Here is a 20,131-nt window from a genome sequence, read left to right on the forward strand (position 1 = left end):
TGACCTCCGCAAACCAAAGGTTCGTAGCATTCAAAGTACTGCCAGAGGTCGATAATTGCTCTTCTCAATTCATTAAAATTATAAAGTTACTAGTCTCTTGCGACTTCGACTATGTGATCAAGTTAAAAAGTAGCCTATGTTCTACTACATTCCAAAGACTACTACTATATGTGAGAATTAGTTGAAACGATAAGCAGCCAAGAGGAAACACAGATTCACATTTATTACATTTGTAATGGTTTGGGGATTTTTGATGACGTAAAATTATATTTTAATATTGAAATTATTTTTCGAATTTTTATATTTTTAATTGATTTATTAACTGACTCTTTATTGCACCACTTAAAGGATAATATACTTTTGGGGAGAGTAGAAATGAAAGAAGGCAATTACTAGTGTAATATCTAATAAAAATGCTTATGTTAATAACATTTATGCCAATAATAATATACATTACATTACATACATTAATATATAAAATATATAACATACATTTAGGTATTCTTATTTTATAATATAATTATATATATATATATAAATATATATATAAATATATATATTTTATCGTCTTTTGTTATTCTTTCAACATCATTCTCACCCATTATGCTCAGAGAACTTCACAAGTGAAACAATTGTAATAGCAATGTCGTTGCGCCAAAACCTGTTTTTATCATTAATAATTTAAATAACATATTTTACAGTAATTTCCCCTTATGTCGTGTTCCTTTCCCCCTTAATATTAAGTTGATGACCACCAAAAATAACCGCGTGCTGTCGCAAGTAGTTCGCTTGCTTAATATAAAGATTTTCGTTTATATTTTTCCTGTACTAAAAAACTTTGTTCATATTGTGTTTCTTCTACAACTCATTTATTTTATTTCTTTATTAATACACATATATTTTTTATACGACTTAGAATGGCAAACAAGCTGACGGCCCACCTGATGGAAAGTGGTAACCGTCGCCTATAGATGAAATAAATAAATAACACCTGAGGACTCAGGTGTTATTCCTCTGTACCCTGTAAATTTACGCCATATCCCACCTTTCAAACCGAAACACAGCCATGCAAACATAACTGCTTCACGGTAGAAACACGAATGGGACAGAGGTACCCAAGCAATCGACTTTTGAACAAAGTCTCCCTCTGGTAGTTATTTAGAGCCAAAAGCTTTTATTTATCTATATATCTCTTACTTAATTCTCTTTTATAAATCCTCTCATGAACACATTCCGATTCCGAAACTTCTTATCTGCTCTTTTAAACAGATGTTACAAAATTTTCAAAATAATATATATCGTTCGTTTCTTTATTATTATTTTCATTAATTATACCTAAATTATTAACTATCATTACATGATTTTACTTTCTAATACCGCTTCCCAGTGAAAATGTAAATTGTTTTTATTATCTTTTCTACTCACTCAAATTAACAGTAACTCACTTAAATCAACTTGTTTTTGGTGTTGTCTATTAAGTTATTCCTACATATAAAGAATAATAACTAAATATTTTGAATAAATTATAATAATATAGTTCTAATTTTTATCTGAAAGTGAACAGATAGTATTGTCAAAATATACCTAATTTTAGATTTTTCAAAATGGTATTATATTGACTGAATTCCAATTCCATATTTATTATAACGGCCTTATTTTAAAACTGTTAAAAAATTTAATATACCTTTTCAAACCTAAATTGAAGCATTAAATAAAATTTCATTCATTAAAAAAAATACAATTGAAATTAACAGAAAAAAGTCGCAATTTACAGAAATTATACATTTCTTTAATAATTTATTCACAAAACATCCTGTTACGTCTTATTAATCTACATTATATTCATCTGATCTTATTAATATGACGCTATTAGTGCATAGTTGTAACGTCCTTGCATATCAGTCTAAATAACTATAGCCGCAGACCGGGTGCCGTCGAGGCGAACGAGTAAGCAGGAAGAGAACGACTTTCAATTTCACGCACCTGTCTTGTCCTGCAGCTTTGTGCTCGGCATTAACTCTACAAAGCAATATCGAACCTTTCTCCTCGATCACTCGGTTCATTTTTATTTGTCGATAATAATTTTGTTGCTGCAACTGATGCCTACTCGTAGACAGTGCAAATTACGGTACAGAGCAATAACATTTTTAGACAGACACGGAATTTTTCCACACTTGAATTTTGATAAACGTGTTATTTTTGTAAATGTGAGATAAAAACGAAATTTATGTAACCGAGAGCTCTCACTTTCGCTCACGACTATGCGTGCATGTAATGTGTATACGCCAATTTTCACATGACGTAGGTACAGATAGTTATACATAATCATATCAGTATCTTCACTGCCGTAATCTAGAATTTGTACGAAAGTGTTCCTAACATCAAGAGATATACACAATAAGAGAAGATACACGAATGTTTAATGCCAAGACATACTTCCGTATAAATAACTAGTATTTTTACCTCATCAGTCATGCTACAGTAACAAACAGGCTCGCAGCCACAGCCAATGCGTTGCTAATGATTAATAACACATTTCTATGAAGAGACAGCGACAGGTTGTTGGACATATTAACTGTCAGTTTTACTACATTGAACCTCTTATTGTATTCAACTTGACGTGTAACTGTTAATACGTTGAGTGTAAGGATCTGGTGTAGATAAAAGATGCTTATCTCAAAATTACCAAACAAATTGATGGGTATTAGTGGGTAGTATAAAAAATATGTAGTAAAAATTTTAAATGCATATTATACGTTAGATTCTTATATGGTCTCGTGGTTGTAAACCAAGTAAGAGTTATAGACCATATAGTTGTAGTACCTTTAGATGAAATAAAGTTTATTTACATGTAACTAGCTGTATCCCGCGGCTCTACTCGTGTGAATTAGTACTTAAAGTATCCTATGTGCTAAGTTAGGATATAACCTATTCGTGTGTTTCATTCAAATTCATTTTGTAGTTTTTGCATGAAAAATTAATAAACATCTTTCGAAACATACATCAACTGTTACAATCTAGAGCTTTTATTATATTAATAGGATTATCTTAACAGTTTGTAATCCTTAATTCTTTTCCTTTAATATTATAAATAAGAAAGTGAGTTTGTTTAATTGTTACCTCTTAGTGCCACGTACTATTTATGACGGTGAAAGGCATAGGATACTCTTTACCTCGGTCAATTGTCATACCCCGATCATGTGGACGAAGTCGCGGGTTAAAGACTGTAAATAAATAAATACAAGTTATCACAAGTAATGGACTAAAGCCCAATATCTTTTATAGCAATTTAGGATACATACGATTTTATAACAAATGTCGAATAACTGATGATATTATCATCATCATCATATTAGCCTTCATCTGTCCACTGCTAAACATAAGCCTTCCCCTTGAAGGATTTGCCATTAGTTGCCACGCTTGGCAAGCGAATTCGCTGTAGTCAGGCTTAAAAGATGTTTTAAAAGGGGATTCTGCTGCCCATCCCTCCCCCTCCTTTACTCGGTTCTTACGACACTCACGGGAAAGGAAAGGGTGGCCTATTCTATGCCAGAACTACAAGGTTATTGACGATATTGACATACATAATTTAAAGATCAAAGTAAATATTAATACTAGACAGTATGTTATTCATATAAACACCTAGTCAAAGCATGTTTTTTTTTTATATGTGAAAATGGTATGGTAACCCCGCCTGCCCTAACGGGACACGCTGGCGGAACACCAATGAAGGGTGATAGATGAGAATGAAAACAGGCCAGTTAGCCCATCATGATGTATTCATCAGGAATTAACTATGATAGTTTCCTAGGAGAACCGCTAGGAGGTCGATCTGGTTGGGTATATTGCTAGCAATGGGATTCTCAGTCTCCATTACTAACAATCCCTTTCCCCCCAGTCAAAGTATGTTTACCTAGTTAAACTTTTATTAAATGGTATATTTACTACTTCCTATGCCACTGTGTTAGGTTGACTGGAAGAGATCTCTTTTAGAGATAAGTTCGCCTTTGCTAACATTGTTATTAGCTTATTGCTGTTACTGTATGTTTTAGTGCAATAAAGAATATATATATTTTATAAAATTAATTCAACAATTTAGAATAATTTTGAAGTCTTCATAAGACGATCAATGGCCGTTGTTAGTCATAAGCTCGGTCTTTGATCTTATAGTAAGCGCAACAAAAAACCTTCATTCCACAAAAATTCTTAACTGTTGCATGCTCACTTTAATTTTGTTTAACGACTTAAGAATTAAGACAAGGTTAAATGATATTGTTGTAATTTCTTCAAGTTTTAAAATGGCCGTTTATTGTTATAATTTATTTCTTTATATTAAGGTTTGTAAATTGTGGCATGAAATAAAATATTAAGACTGTCTAAGGGAATCATATGACAAATTAAAAATTCAATCTTTTTATCATCATGCGATGTCCGTTTTGGGGTAGACTGAGAAAACTGCCTATAAAAACAATCCTTATATACGTCTCTTGCTTCCTGCATTTTTATAACTCGTCTCATGCGTGCACGCAGATTCTGAAGACTTCTCCTTCAGGTAGAACACGGTATCTACATCTATCCGGAGTTAGTAGTGGCTGCGTAAGCCAGTTCATACAAAGCTGGTCTAAGTTGGTATCCGATTCTTATTGCATATCTGTTTTGTCAACCTTGAATAAAATATCTTTAAAGATCACATAGTGTTATTTAGTACAAATACTAATTACTGATATTTAAATTAAACAAGAGGATTAATAAATTCATCTGATTATTTTGTATAAATCTATTAGCCAATATTTTTGCTAATTATAAATCGATTTATATATATATATATATATATATATATATATATATATATATATATATTGTAATGGATATAGTATTCCTATGTTAATCCAATATTAACTTTGTGGCAATTGGAAAAAAAACTTTTAAAATTTTAGTTAAGAAGAAGTCTTTTTAATGGTGTTCCATTAAAAAAAAATTTTACCTTTGAATTAAATTTTTATAATATTTGATTGAAATTAAAACAAAGTGAGCACTCTAAGGTTATTATATTTTTTTACTGTTTATTTATAAAATAACTGTTTACACAATTTTAATTGTAGATAATGTTCTTGAAGGACATTGGATAGACTCATATTGTGAGTCAAACATTACGAAATCGGAAATCGTCCTACACAAACATCAAAGCCAATCTCGAAGATGTAATGTACGTTTAAGCTCATAAACTGTTTTTAATATTCGTAAATGACGTTTATTTCATTTTATTGCATAGAATAAATATACTTTTCTTTTATATCACTCATATTATTACTTCTCGATTTTTCTTTTCTTTTCTATCTTTTACTTTTTTCCTTCTTTCCAAGTATTTCCTTACAAAGTCATTATGTCATATAAGATGACTTAACATCTGATCTTTACTATTCTCAATTATTTTCAGTTATATACAACTTAATTCATTTTAGTAGCAACTTCGTCATGGTATTTAAACATCCATGTAAATTGTTTTGCACTCTACGAGTATATTAGCTGTTTATTGTAAATATTTATATTATACTCAGCTATTAAAGCTTGCCATTCTAAATGCATCAAAGGTCGACCAGGATGATCAAGGTTGCTCCACTTAGCTACTTCATGTTTAAGTCATTTTAAATAAGTTAATATGTCACTAGAATTTATCAACGTTTCAGTTATTATTATTATTTAGACAGCAATAGTGTTCAGTGTATTTGAGTATAAATTTATATATTTTGTTAGTCAGTGTCATATATTTATACCTAATCCTCCATTATTTTAAAAATAATCTTCCACAATTTTTTTCTGTACATTTTACAAAATTAGTTGGTTATTTACAAACAAAACCATTTATCAAAGATACGAAATGATGTAATATTATATTTTAAACATCATTCATAGAATGTGTCTAATAATGTACTCATAGTGGACAAAAATATTAGTGACTATATGTGTTGATAATGCATTAATTATATTGTAATAGAGTTTAAAATTCTGTACCACCTCTTCAATTTATTGTGGATATCATCAAGCTATCAACGAAACTACTTTTTTTTATACAACTTAGAATGGCAAACAAGCTGACAGCCCACCTGATGGAAAGTGATAACCATCGCCTATAGACATGAGCAGCACCATGGACATAACAGAGTATACAGTTTCACCCATGATACCCCCCATGCGTTGCCATTCCTGAGGACTTAGGTGTTATTCCTCTGTACCCAGTAAATTCTCGCCATATCCCACCCTTCAAACCGAAACACAGCCATGCACACACAACTGCTTCACGGTTGAAACACGAATGGGACAGAGGTACCCAAGCAATCGACTTATATGAAATATTTAATAATACGTTTTAAAATTAATTAATGATAACAGTGTAATAGTCGTAATGTTTTCACGCCCCGAAGTGTAGGTACGCCAAACTTATAAAAAAAAAGTAAATTTATTATTCACATTAGAACTTATTATGCTGTCATGATTGTAAAAAAATTAATACATCATAACTTTGAATTTGAAGTATGCGTAGGTGATAAAAAAACGAACGACATAAAATCAGCTAAAATACCGGAATTTATTAATAATTTTAATTTAAACTTCCATTAAATGCCAAAAATCACTATTATTATATCTGAGCACTGCTGAACATAGGTCTCCTCCATAAAGGGAGAGGAGAGGGCTAAAGATGATTAGTATTAACTTCATTAATCACTTAATTCATTATTCATATCAAAAAATTTTTTTTAGATTCTAACAAAATCCTAATGAGATAAATCACGAGTTCGTTCAGTTAAGCTTGTGAAAATACCTAGCTTATGTGTAAAATCAATTCTCGATCGATGAATATCGATTGTAATTTTTTAAGACAATCGAATGATATTAATATTATCGATACAATAAAGAAAAACGACTGTTATCTCAGTTACCAACAATTAACAAAGGTGTTATAAGTTGACAAGTATTTATTTTTAACTATAACATTGTAAAGAATAATGCTTATGATCCTGAAGAAAAAAAGATATTAGAAACAAAATTGAAGACGTCGAAAATAAAAATAAACAGATTGACATTTTAACCGCTGCCTACACATATATTAATGATTCAACCGACAAAAACCGAAGTGGAATGAAAACTTCACGCCAAAAAAAGAACATTGAGGCCCTTGTCCCTTATAAAGAAGCGTTTGTTATCTGAGTTATTAATGGAAAGAAATACTTAAAGGATTCTGACAAATGTTCATGATTTATAATTGAAATGACATAAATTAAAAGCAATTTTAAAAATTTAAAAACAAAAATATCACTATAGGGTTACAACTGCTCGTAAATATTAAATGTTTATGGAAATTTAAATATAACTTGTTGATAACTAATATTACTAAATAATAAAATATATATAATTTATTACCCTTAGCTAAGATCTTTCACTGTAATAATGTACTAGCTGACCTAATAAATAGCATTTGGTCAAAATCTTTTGAAAATATTTCAAATGTGAAAAAGAAAAATTGTAGTTTTATATTTCTCCGGGCAATTTTTCCAATTTTCCTCTATTTATTATGAAAAATAGTTCAAAAAAATTGTCGAGTTGGTCCAGCCGTTCTTGAGTTTTGCGGAATGCAACACATTTAACGATATTTTGTTATTTATATAAACAAAAAATAATGAAAGCCCTCAAGAACTTAAAAAAAAAGTAAAAGCTTTAGAATAGTATTTTGCAAAATAACAATATTAAGAACATTTATAAAGTAAAAACAAATATTACGCGCTACTAAAACGGGAATGTAGAGTAATACAGGTAAAAGAAAATTTAATAAGGCATAATTATTAAATAGATAAAAATTTAAAGAATGAAAACAGAGTAATTTTATGGTGATTATCTTGAATTATCCTGTCATCGGTAATCACGTTATATGGGGGGGAGCGAAAGTGACGTTTCAGTACATTGTAAACAAGAAAGTTGATTATCTACCCTACGAGTTATAACTTAGTAATTGATCAAAAGACTAGTAAAATAATTTTAATTTAGAAATAAATTAAAAAATCATTACTACGTTAAAGACAGAAAAAAATGAAAAAAAAATTGTATTAATGAAAAATAATAATAATAAATTTCAAAATATCTGTCTATACAATTACATTTATTTTAAAGTATTTTAAACATGAATATAAGCTTTTGTTCGTTTGTTTGGTCGTTTTATTGTTTATTAATGCATCATGAGTTTAAAACACTGTTAGGGTATTGCAAATTCATCAATCAATAGTCATCAATCATACATATATACAGTTAATTACATTAAAAAAAATACGAATAAAATATATATTAAAATTTCATTTCAAAACTGGTATGTAACCATTAAAAATTATAATAAAGTAAAAATTTGCTTTTAATTAAAATCCACTCTTTATTTTCAATCATACACATCAAATGTTGTTGTATGATTCAAATACAATTTACTAAATTATTCATTTGAAAATTATTACTTCTATATATACATCGCATAAATATTAAAATGTTATTATTAAAAAAAAAAAACAGAAACTTGATCAAGTGATATTTACTGAAAATCTATCAGGAAATGTATCTACAACAGGGAAGCAAAATAATTATGTCAAGATACGACAGACAACTATAGTAAAGGCTAAATAGAAAAGCGTTACTTTGTAATACATTCATACCTACTACATGTAATGTATAGAACACCAAAGAACATAAAAAAAATATATAACTAATAATAAACTTTATAATTGTTATGTAAATGCAGCTACACTCTTGGAATGTAGCGGTAGAAACTTGACCCTGCAAGGTCGCCGTTCGACCATTACTTGTTTATCTGGAGTAACGCCGAAACACAGAGTTATTTTGAATTCTAATTATAGAGTAATAAAGTTATAAAATTTGTCAGCTAATAATAGAGTATGCGGAATTACAAAAGTTCTCTTTTGATAGTTTAGAATGGCAAACTAACAGCCCACCTGATGGAGAGTGGTAATCTCCTATAATGGTCGTCGCCTATAGACACGAACAACGCCATATGGTAATATCAAAGTATTATAATAAGATTATTTTTTTACATAGAAATTCAAATTCCATTTTTCTTAAAACAGGATGTGGCTATAAAGAGGTTGAAAATGGTTCCACATTTACTTCGATTGAATTTAGAGTGCATCCTATATACTTATTATGGTACATTTAAATTAACTATTAATACTCATATGATGCTGTTTAATTTAATTTAATACTGTTATCTATATACAGCTAATATATAGATAATAGTTATTACTTTCTATTATTATTATTTACCAGAGGGAGACTTCGTACAAAAGTCGTTTGCTTGGGTACCTCTGTCCCATTCGTGTTTCAACCGTGAAGTAGTTGTATTTGCAAACAGAGTGGGGGAGGGGGGTGTTATGGGTGAAACAGTATACTCTGTAATTTCCATAGTAGTGCTCATGTCTGTAAGCGACGGTTACCACTTTCCATCAGGTAGGCCGTCAGCTTGTTTGCCATTCTAAGTTGCATAAAAAAAACTTTCCATTAAACGAATCGTCAGCTTAATACATTTGTCATCTCGTTCTTAATATAAGACTCTTCATAAAACATTCTCTCTCTATTATAAAATACAAATAATATATTTCTTTTTAACCATGAAATTAAAAACTTCATAGTTCTTGGTTTAAGATTTATTCAAACGGATTTTACACACACGAGTTTAGAAAACATTCAAGCATTAATTTCGCTTTAGATTCGACCTTCACAAGTATCGCAACAAATCAACCAATATGGTCCGATGCATCCATCATATGCAACAAGTTACGTTCGTTGCTCAATAGTTCGTGATAAGACTGAACAGTTATGCAAGTTACAGATTTTATAATCACTATTATGCGAAACGGCTTACTTAATTAAACTTCCAAATTGAAAACAAACACATAACTTCTCTTATCACAATTAAAATTAATTTGATTTCGCCAATACATGATCACTGCAGCACACGTTACATTTGTGGCTCGTAGCAGTTTATTAATCTGTTAATTCCTTCAATATATTTGTGAATTTAGCTTACTAATCTAATAAATGAATTATAATAAATTATTAACATTCCATTACTGAGTATGGTAAAGAGATATCTGTATATTACTTCTTTACTTGGTTAGCTCGGTATAAGGGTTTATTTTGAGTTAACGTCTCTCAGAGATGTTATGCTTCTTTCCTATATATGTAGTTGCTATTACACTTTCCGCTATATCTTTAAACACAAAATAATAATAATAATAAATTATTAATAAAAAAAAACAAAAATAATTGCAATTCCATTTTTCATTTCATCATCTCATTAAAAATTTATAATTGTCTATTTAATACAAAACGTTTAATATAACTATATATTAAAGGTACTTTTCAATATAAATATCAACCGACTTCAGAAAAGAAGAAGTTCCTAATTAGTCTGTATTTTTGTGTTTATTTAATGCTATATCTTTGCCAATTCTATACTAAATTTAATAACTATTTTTCTTAGTTCAATACTAGTTTTAACATAATTGAAACGGCTATTCTTTAAAGAACAAAAATCTTAGACAATAATTTATGAGAACAATGCAGTTTTCATATACTGTCAGTTTAAAATATAACCCCAGGTAAGACTATGTAATCTGACCTATCGCTTTGTCTAACGTCTAGACTAATCACGAGTACAGATGTACCCATTTGATATACAGCCATCTATAGGTTTATTATCATGCATATCATCAAAATTTGTGCAATATTAATGCAATGATCTCAATATTGATAACAATAATAGGTACATAACGTAAGTCCGTGATTATAATTATGAACTAGTTTGAATGCTAATCCAAAGAGATATTTTTTGATTTCAATTTCTACATTTTATAAAGTTTTTTGTTTAGTTCAATTTCCATAAGGTGGGTGGGTTCCATCAGCTTGTTTGCTTTTTATAAACCAACATTGATTGTAAATCACTAAGTTCACTCACTTGCGTTGATTCGTAGAGAAGAAAGATTATCAAGTGGCGATCGAAAGCATCCTCCAGCTAGACGGAGTGCTAACGTCAAGTATATTGTATGGAGTCAATAGATGTGAACTACTTCTAAGTGATTTAAATTTGACCTGATGATGGTCTATCGACAAATCAAATTAATCCGAAATTCTGTCATTATAGGATTTTAAAATAATAAGCTGATAATGAATACATCGTTCAGAGTTTATATAAAAATACCAACTATTTATCAAAGATTCAGGGCTATTTATTTACATCGAATTTGGTACACATTTAAAGATTTTAGGGCGTTTTATTGCATCCCAAACTAATGCTAATGGAGGATAAAAGTTAGGGCAATGTCCTAAAATAAAAACAAGGCAAAGCCCAGGTACCAAAGTTAAGATAAAAACTAAAAATGAATATAGATTTCCTAAAGGATACCTAATTTAAAAGGGATTTAGGAAGTTAATTAATGCAGGATTCGATAAAAAAAATCTACACTTATAAAATTGTTTATCCTGACTGACTATTAATACACAGCCAAAACTACTAAATCTAAAAAGCGGAAATTTAAAACATTTGACTGAAACATTTGATTAGATAGGATTTTTCTAAATTTTAATTTAAAGGGGGAAAAACACTATACACTATAACTAATATTATATATATATATGAAATTTAAATGATTAGCATTATTTTAAAGGAGTATTGTATCATATAGATGTCAATACTCCGCATCTATCTATCAATTTAGTATAGAAAAAAAATTGTTTCTTTTGTGTATTCGATTCGTACTTGATTGGGAAAAATTCTCTATTTTCTTCACAGAACACTGTTATTTAAAAATTAACACATGTTAATGTTTTTTTTAGACTTTTGGTTTGCATATATTTATCGCACTTGTAAATTCTAAAGATGTAATAGTGTATATGTAGATATATGGACTTGAAAGACAATTGTCCTCACAAAACAGCAGGAAACTAGTATAAACCTTTAATACCTCTCCATAGGTCACACGTTGTCCTTCGTTAACATATGAAGCTCCCTTCACGTGAGTTATATTTAGCATCGCTATAATTTATATTAAGTACATTAGTCTAAATATTGTATCTTTAATCAATTTTTATAGAACTTCATAAAAAAAAGCAACCGAGATTTGTTGAAAACGTCACAGAAAAACTCTCTAAATAGAAGCTTGCAAGGAAAACTAAATTTCACGGCGTTGTTAGCGTAAATTAGAATAATAAGTATCACATGTGTTAATCTAAGTTATACTCTACCAGAGTGCAAAATTTCAATCAAATCCTACCAACCATTTAACTATTATTAAAAAGTACATTTTACATTTATAATATTAGTGGTTCAATGCACTCAAATTGCTTTACAATACTTATTTTTCGCTTCAATAACATTTCTGTCTGATTGCATTATGATAATAATATACATGTTACAAATATTAATTTATTTATGAATATATATACTTTTTATTTCCTGCTAAGCATAATCTGATTCGGCAGCAGTTAACCTCGGTTCAGTGCACACATATATTGTCTACGAATATTAGACTATATGTCAGTAAAATACTAAGACAAATGTTTTAGAATAATACACACTTGTTTACACGTAGAGCAAAATTTTACTTTTGTATGTGTATGTAGTAATCCTATTAATATAATAAATTCTAAAGTTTGTAACGATGGATGGATGTATGTTACTCTTTCACGCATAAACTATTAAACGAATTTGAATGGAATTTAGTACACAAGTAGGTTACAAACTAACTTAGCACATAGATCACTTTATGTACTTATTCACGCGGTCGGAGCCGTGTGATATAGATAGTATTAAAATAGTTTAAAAGCATTTTCATAGGTACTATCATGTCACATCTAGTTATTCCAAGTTTATTTGGGAGACAATTCCTTTTTTAATTTTTGTTTTATTTCAATTTCATGGTGTATAAAAATAGGTATCTAAAACGATAAAAAATTTGGTTAGTTTCCTATATTGTGTTGACATCTAGACATGTCGTGTTCGTATAGGAGGCTCTAATTTTTCTGTGATTTCAACTATTTCTATGGAAAAAATATTTAATATATTATTTATCTTAGAACAATCTTTTTAAATATATTAATTACTTATATTTCAACCTGTATGTTTAAACATACAATGTAATTACTAGGTTAGTATACTGAATGACCCAAGACCCGAGGCCAACCACACTTCGGCGGTTTACCTTTTTTGTTAGTTCTTTAAGTTGAAGATTCGTTTCAACTAACCTAATATGCCACCGAGTCAATACCAACTTTTGATTCAATTAAGCCTCATTAAAATATTTTTCAAATACCTTTTAGTTAGATATGTAAATCGATTATATAATCGTGTACTTGGGAATACGAATAAAATAAATCTACATTAAATTTAAATCCAAAGAATAATTTATTAGAAGAATAATTTTGTTTTAAGAATAATTTTGTTGTTGTTCTTTGATAATTTTTTCTATTGGAAAAAAATATTAGTTTCACTCGTAGAACACTGACGTAAGGTAAAATTATGAAAATATATTACTATTATAAAACGCTTATAATTAAATTTATTCAAATAAAAATTATTCCTATTTTTAATAACACTCAAAAATACCCGCGACTTCGTATGCATGGATTTCAGAATTAGAAAAATCAATGATATAGTTCACTTGATGGCAACCAGATGGCGTATCAAAATAAAACATACAGCAAATTTTAAGTTAGACCATCAAGAATACAACTATGAAAACTACATCCAATTTAATGCCTTAGCTGTTGTGTAATATCGGAATAAATATACAAACAGATAAATTTTTAGTATCTATTGACTTTCAATAGATCCCTCATATTCATTTTTTTTTAATATCAAAGTTTCTCTATTCTGTCCATACCGTAATCACAATATATATAATATAAAACTGGTTTATAAGTTGTAAATAAAAAAAAACTAGCATTGAACTGGTTTTGTAAATCAAAAATATATTTCACTACTTGATCTGCATTTAAATTACACTGAAGGGGTGTCCAGCTATCAATGCGGTTAAATTGATACTGACAGCGCAACAGTGTCAAAGTAATAAAAGTGTATTTTTACATTGACACATTTTTTTTTACTTGCAATACTTGTTATATAGGAAAGCTTTTATTTAATTTGCAATATATGTTAGTTCGTCCAGGTCAATTCTTGATAGCCGATTTCGAACTTTTTGACATTTACCGTATGCGATATTCAATATTGTAATACTTTACAAATGGCCGTCACCACAAAATGGCGAATGATGTATGTATTTTTAGTCAACTCCATTAATATAGGTATCAAATAAAAGAACTGGAAAAGTGCATAACGATAAAATCAATAATATATATATATTTTTTTAAAGTAACTACATTCACAAGATGGTGGATTATATTATAAATGCTATTTTTTATAAAAATAAAATTAAACAGATCTGTTAAAAACTAAATACTGGCAGTTTTGGCTGCATTTACTTTCATAGTGTATTAATGAAAAAGTATTGTTTTTTTGCATTATAAAACATAGAGAATCCTTTTATATAATTATTATATCAGCCTTTATTGAACCACTGCTGGACCTCCCCCACAAGTGTAATGTTGCTAATAGTTGCCTCACTTGGCAAAATCGGGTTGGAAATCGTAGGCTTTGATGGTATTTTAAGGAAAACGCTACTGCCTATCCCTTCATCATCCATAATATTTTGTTGCTGGCAAAAACCAGGTTTGAATATAAGTAAATAAAACATAAAACACAATTACCTAATATCCCGTACGCCACAAACAAGTTCATTCCACCATTACCGGCGTACCATATAGCAAGAGCACGAGCGTCGTGACGTTTTCCCACTTTCCGCCTCCTCACCGGCGACTCTCGGTTTCATTCCGTAAGAAAGTAAATTTGATTGCTGTTATTTAGCAGTAATTTGGTGAACCGAATATGTTAACTTTCAATTTCTTCGGGAACTTTTCTTTTCGCTGATAAATTTGGCGATGCGTTAAATTGTTTATCATTCATATTTTTTTTCCCCAATTGAGTTAGTTTTTAAATTAAATTTGTCTCTATTGTACTATAATAATGTAAATATATTAAATGATACGGTGTTCTTTTTTGTTTATTTTATACGTTTTTTTTTTTATAAAAAAGATAAATAAAGAGAAAACACCATGAACTATCATCACGTTAGCTTTTTCTTGTTAAGTTACCATTGAAATTAAATTAGTTTCTATTATCCCATAATAATACAAATATATTAAATGTTACGGTGTTACATTTTTTATGTGAATAAGAAGTCACAAGCCATGAATAGTCATGTCTGTAAGTGACGGTAAACACTTTCCATCACGTATCTAGCAGTATCATCATACCAGCTTTTAGCTGCCCATAGCTGAACATAAACGTCTTCCTAAGAGCGTTTTGCAAGTAGTTACCACGCCTGACAGGCGGATTGGTAACCGTAGTTAGGCTTATGAAGATGTTTTAAGAGAGACGCTGCTGCCCGTCCCTAGCCCTCTCTTAGTCGGCCCTTACGACACTCACGATAAATAGAACGGGTGGCCTATTCTATGCTGGGATCTCACGACACATTTCTATACATTATTACTACCAGGCATTTCTAGTAATATAGAAAAGTTCCAAATACCGCCTTCTCGAGATAATATACTATAATATATGCATATGATAACCAGCTCTTTATCTGATACATCGTAAGCATTGATTCCAGACTTCGTAGGTATGAATTCCAATGGAATAGACTAGTGTTTTTTCAAAGTATGGGTCGCGACCTCTTGGAGGGTCCCCGAGCCTCTACAAGCAGTGAAAAATCAACAGTTCCGTAAATACATCAATCAATCAATAATACATAATGAAGTATCTATAACAGACATCGATTACATGTCTGTTTTAGATACTTTATTATGTATTATTTATTTTATCGATACCTAACTGTACATATAAATATAACTGTACAGATTTCATAATTGTACTATAATAAAATTCATACACATTCGAAACCGTGGAGGATAGGGGGTCGCAAGATATTTTTACATACTAAGGGGGTCACGTCTTGAAAAAGATTGAAAAACACTGGAAGATACCACTTCTAGATGGCGTAACAAGATAAAATATGCCTTATATATGTTTCGTTTCAGTCTTAAATTAGATCTTTAGGAACATAACTATGAAAATTGCACCCAATTTGGTGCAATAGTTTTTGCGTGATATCAGAAAAATATGCAGAAAGATAGACGAAAATTCTAAAAATTATGTTGGTATTTATTGGTCTAATAAGACCCTTCATATATTTTTTTTTTATTTAAACATCTCCCATGTGTAGACATCATCTAGTAATTTGTTTATTATATTAGTTAAATAATCGAAAATATATAATTATGTATATTTTTTTATTTTATTTTTTTTATTAATCACATATAAACAAGTATATTTCCTTAAGAATAGACTTCCCTGTGTGAGTATTATGAACCAAATATGCAGAGATTGCGAATTCTAAAATTTACACTCTCTTATTCATAAAAACGGAAACCTAAAAACCTATTTTAACTATTACACTATTTCATCACTTTCTTTCAAATTGGGATGTTAGCGTAAAAGAAAGAGATAAAACAGTTCAATAGCTAAAATAGGTTTATGAGAGTTTTAATATTTTTATGAATAAATGGAACAGATTATAATATTATCCATCAGGTGAACTATCAGCGTATTTGTCAAGTTGCATAAAATATTATATTTAGAATTTTTTAAAATAAACTTAAGGTACTTAATGAAAACTATCAACAACCTTATCAAATCAATCAAGCTAACAGTTTCCAAAACCGGTGTGTAAACACAAAACGAGTTACGAAAGTGGACAAAGCAATAAGTGTAAATATAAAGAATCAAATGTTACACGTATGGCGTGAAGATAGAAAATATGTCGTTCTTAATCTCGTATTTTTTTTCTCTGTTTTTAATAATTGTACAATCTTCTTTCTTTATGTAGAACGTTTTTATCGCTAATTCGATCTTTCCAACTACTTCTCTAACATTGTATTTCTAAAACTTTAAATTCATAGCTTTGCTTCTGGGTTGGAGACTATGTCTCAGACGTCCAAAAAAGACAGTTGCAAGAAATCAATTTGAAACGGTTTTTTAATCTTACAAGAGGCGAAGAGATTCTTAATAATAGGCACCATTACTAGAAATATACCCCATCAGTTCGCCTTCTATATGGTCCGTTCAGGAAACCATAGTTAATTCCTGGTGAATTTATCACGACGGGTCAACTAATCTGACTTTATCCTCACCAATTATTTTTTATTTTATTTTATTGTACACACCAATAATACATAAAAATATAATAAAGGCAAGTTAATGTACTCCTAAAACAATTATTAATAAATCTTTTAATAACATTTACTATCTATATAATAAATTAATAATAAACAAAGGCGAGCTTAACTCTAAAAGAGTTCTCTTCCAGCAAATCCGGAAACGGAATGGAACGTTTATCAACTCTAAATGGTACCCAACCCGTGTATTTCAATAACACAGACAGTTATAAGCTCATTATTGTTCCATTAAAAAAGAAACTTAATAATACAATATTCAAATTAATGTAACAAAACGCTTTCTCCTCATGAATGCATCTGTATCAATTCCTAATCATGACCACCATCGACCACACGACCTGCTTTATAAATTTAACATCTACAAATACTTTCGCTAATGTACGAACGAATCATGTACTATTACAATCCACCTTCATTTGCGATTGGTATGCCATGTTTGTGCTCAATAGAGCTCATTAGGCCAAGTTTTATACTTATTCGCAAACGCCTTGGACAGTCAGTCATGCTTTGTCGTTTAACCGATTTATAACGATTGGTACGTACATTCTTGCTTTTGTATCTTAGAGTAATATGATTCTCATAGAATTCATTATCTCATTGGGGTTAGTGCTAATGAGCAAGTTACTATCAAGTTATGGTCTTAAATATCGTACTTCAGCTGTTTTGTTGCTCTTTCTAAAACAGATTAAAATAATTAAGATATATACATAAATATTATATTTGCACTGATAATGGGTATCAATATTTGACTCGATATTACGATTTTTGGCTTATCTCCAATCAAATCGTTGATTAAAAGAGGTGTTTTAAACTTAACATTATTTAGTTGTAAATTTTACAACATTTTAATGACTTAATTACTATTAAAATCAACGTAATCCTTATTAATATTATGTTGAACTAATATTATAGATATAAAATTGATTTATTTTTTGTCACCTCTTGGTACTTTAATGACCCAAGGAATGATCATAACATTTGATATATTTGTACTTACTGTATGGAATGGAGAATAATGTAAAAGGATACTTTTTATCCCGGTTATATGGACGAATTCGAAAATAAAAACTAGTCATAATATAAATATGTATGGTAAACGCGTGAAGAATACTATGGGCATTACAATATATTTTGCTGGGGAGAAAGGGATTGTTAGCAATGGAGTTATACAGGCCCATTGCTAGCAATATACCCTGTCAGGTCGACCTCCATGTGGTTTCCCCTGGAAACCATCGTGGCTAATTCTAGTTGAATTTGTCAGGATGGACTAACTGACCTGCTTTCATCTTCACCTATCATCCTTAACTGGTGCTCCGCCGGTGTATACCGATAGCAAGGATGGGGTTGCCATTCCATTATTACTATATTAATATATTTTGCTGGGGGAAAGGGATTGTTAGCAATCGAGTCAAATAGCCCCAATTCGTCAGGATGAGCTAACTGATCTGCTTTCATCCTCATCAGTCATCTATCACTGGTCCTGCTAGTATATACCAATAGCGCAGGCGGGGTTACCATGCTATTATTACCCATTAAAAATATATTTGCTATGTCTGTGGTGGTGTACGTGTCTATAGGCGACAGTTACCACTTTCCATCACACAGGTGGGCCGTCAAGGCCTGTTTGCCTTTCTAACTATCATTAATAAAAAAAAAAATATAAATAATGAAGTTAAATTATTGAACGTATCACTATTTATAAGATACAATTAAGTTTCTCTTTTTTGAATTGTCATCATTATGCGCACCAAAAAGAGCATGTGCCAACCAAAATTACTTCTAAGTGCGGTTATGTATTTCAAAACTTTTTGTCAAAAGTAACGGTCTATTTAGAACGGCTACGTATAACAAAATTGCCGGTTTGTCGTTACGTGTAGACAAAAACAGAGGTGTGTTTACACAGGCCGATGCCTCTAGTAAATTGTTGCTGAAAACATTAGCCTGTTATTTTAAAGCGACGTCCAAAAAGAGGTGGTTCTCAGTTTGTCTGTACATATTTTTTTTTATAGCGCGATATCGGTATAACCAGTATTTAGTTTAGATGATTATTTTTTTTAATCTGTAGACTTTACTACCGTACCGTATTAGCATTAAATCCCTATATAATTTGATGCGTTCTTTTTCTTTACATCTTTATTATCTAGTAAATAATGCAAAATAGAAATTTTTAAACTCATTTGCAATCAAGTAATCTATGTATTAATATACTTGACCAAATCATTTAATTGTAAGGTACAAAAATATTTAATTAAACAACCTTACAGTTAAATAATTTAATTGTAAATTACAAAACGAGCAATATTGAGATTTATTTTATTAATTTTTTAACCACAAAAGAAATATGAATATAACTGTAATACTAATTAAATCTTGATTGAATGAATGATAAAATGAATGAATAAATGAATATTTATTTGCAATAAATATTGGTAATATAATAATAATAAGTCCACAGTACTTCACCATAATTAGGTATGCAAAATTTAAAATACTTAAATATAAAAAGGAACAATGTTAACAATTCTTATAAAAAAATCTACGAGTATACATATAAAAAAATTATAATGATTATGTATCTTTGTTCGAATACGATATTTAAATATCCTTAAACATTATATTCAAACAAAGCGGTTACTAGAGCGGAACACAGTTGCGTCCGCGCAGGGCTCGGTGTCATCTTATTACTACACTGTTGCCACACTAGGATTAATATCTTAAACTTTGGTAATGC

At 29.8% G+C, this 20,131-nt stretch overlaps 1 protein-coding gene across 3 annotated transcripts in view; it reads left to right on the forward strand.

Moving 5' to 3' along the window:
* The window catches only part of LOC113518505 (uncharacterized), a 264,190-nt gene that overhangs the window by 157,107 nt on the left and 86,952 nt on the right, over positions 1–20,131 (forward strand). The gene's annotated exons all lie outside the window — the stretch shown is intronic.

The sequence above is a fragment of the Galleria mellonella genome, unplaced genomic scaffold (assembly GCF_026898425.1).
Source record: "Galleria mellonella isolate WM207_F2 unplaced genomic scaffold, CSIRO_AGI_GalMel_v1 utg800, whole genome shotgun sequence".
Classification (NCBI taxonomy): Eukaryota; Metazoa; Arthropoda; class Insecta; order Lepidoptera; family Pyralidae; genus Galleria; species Galleria mellonella.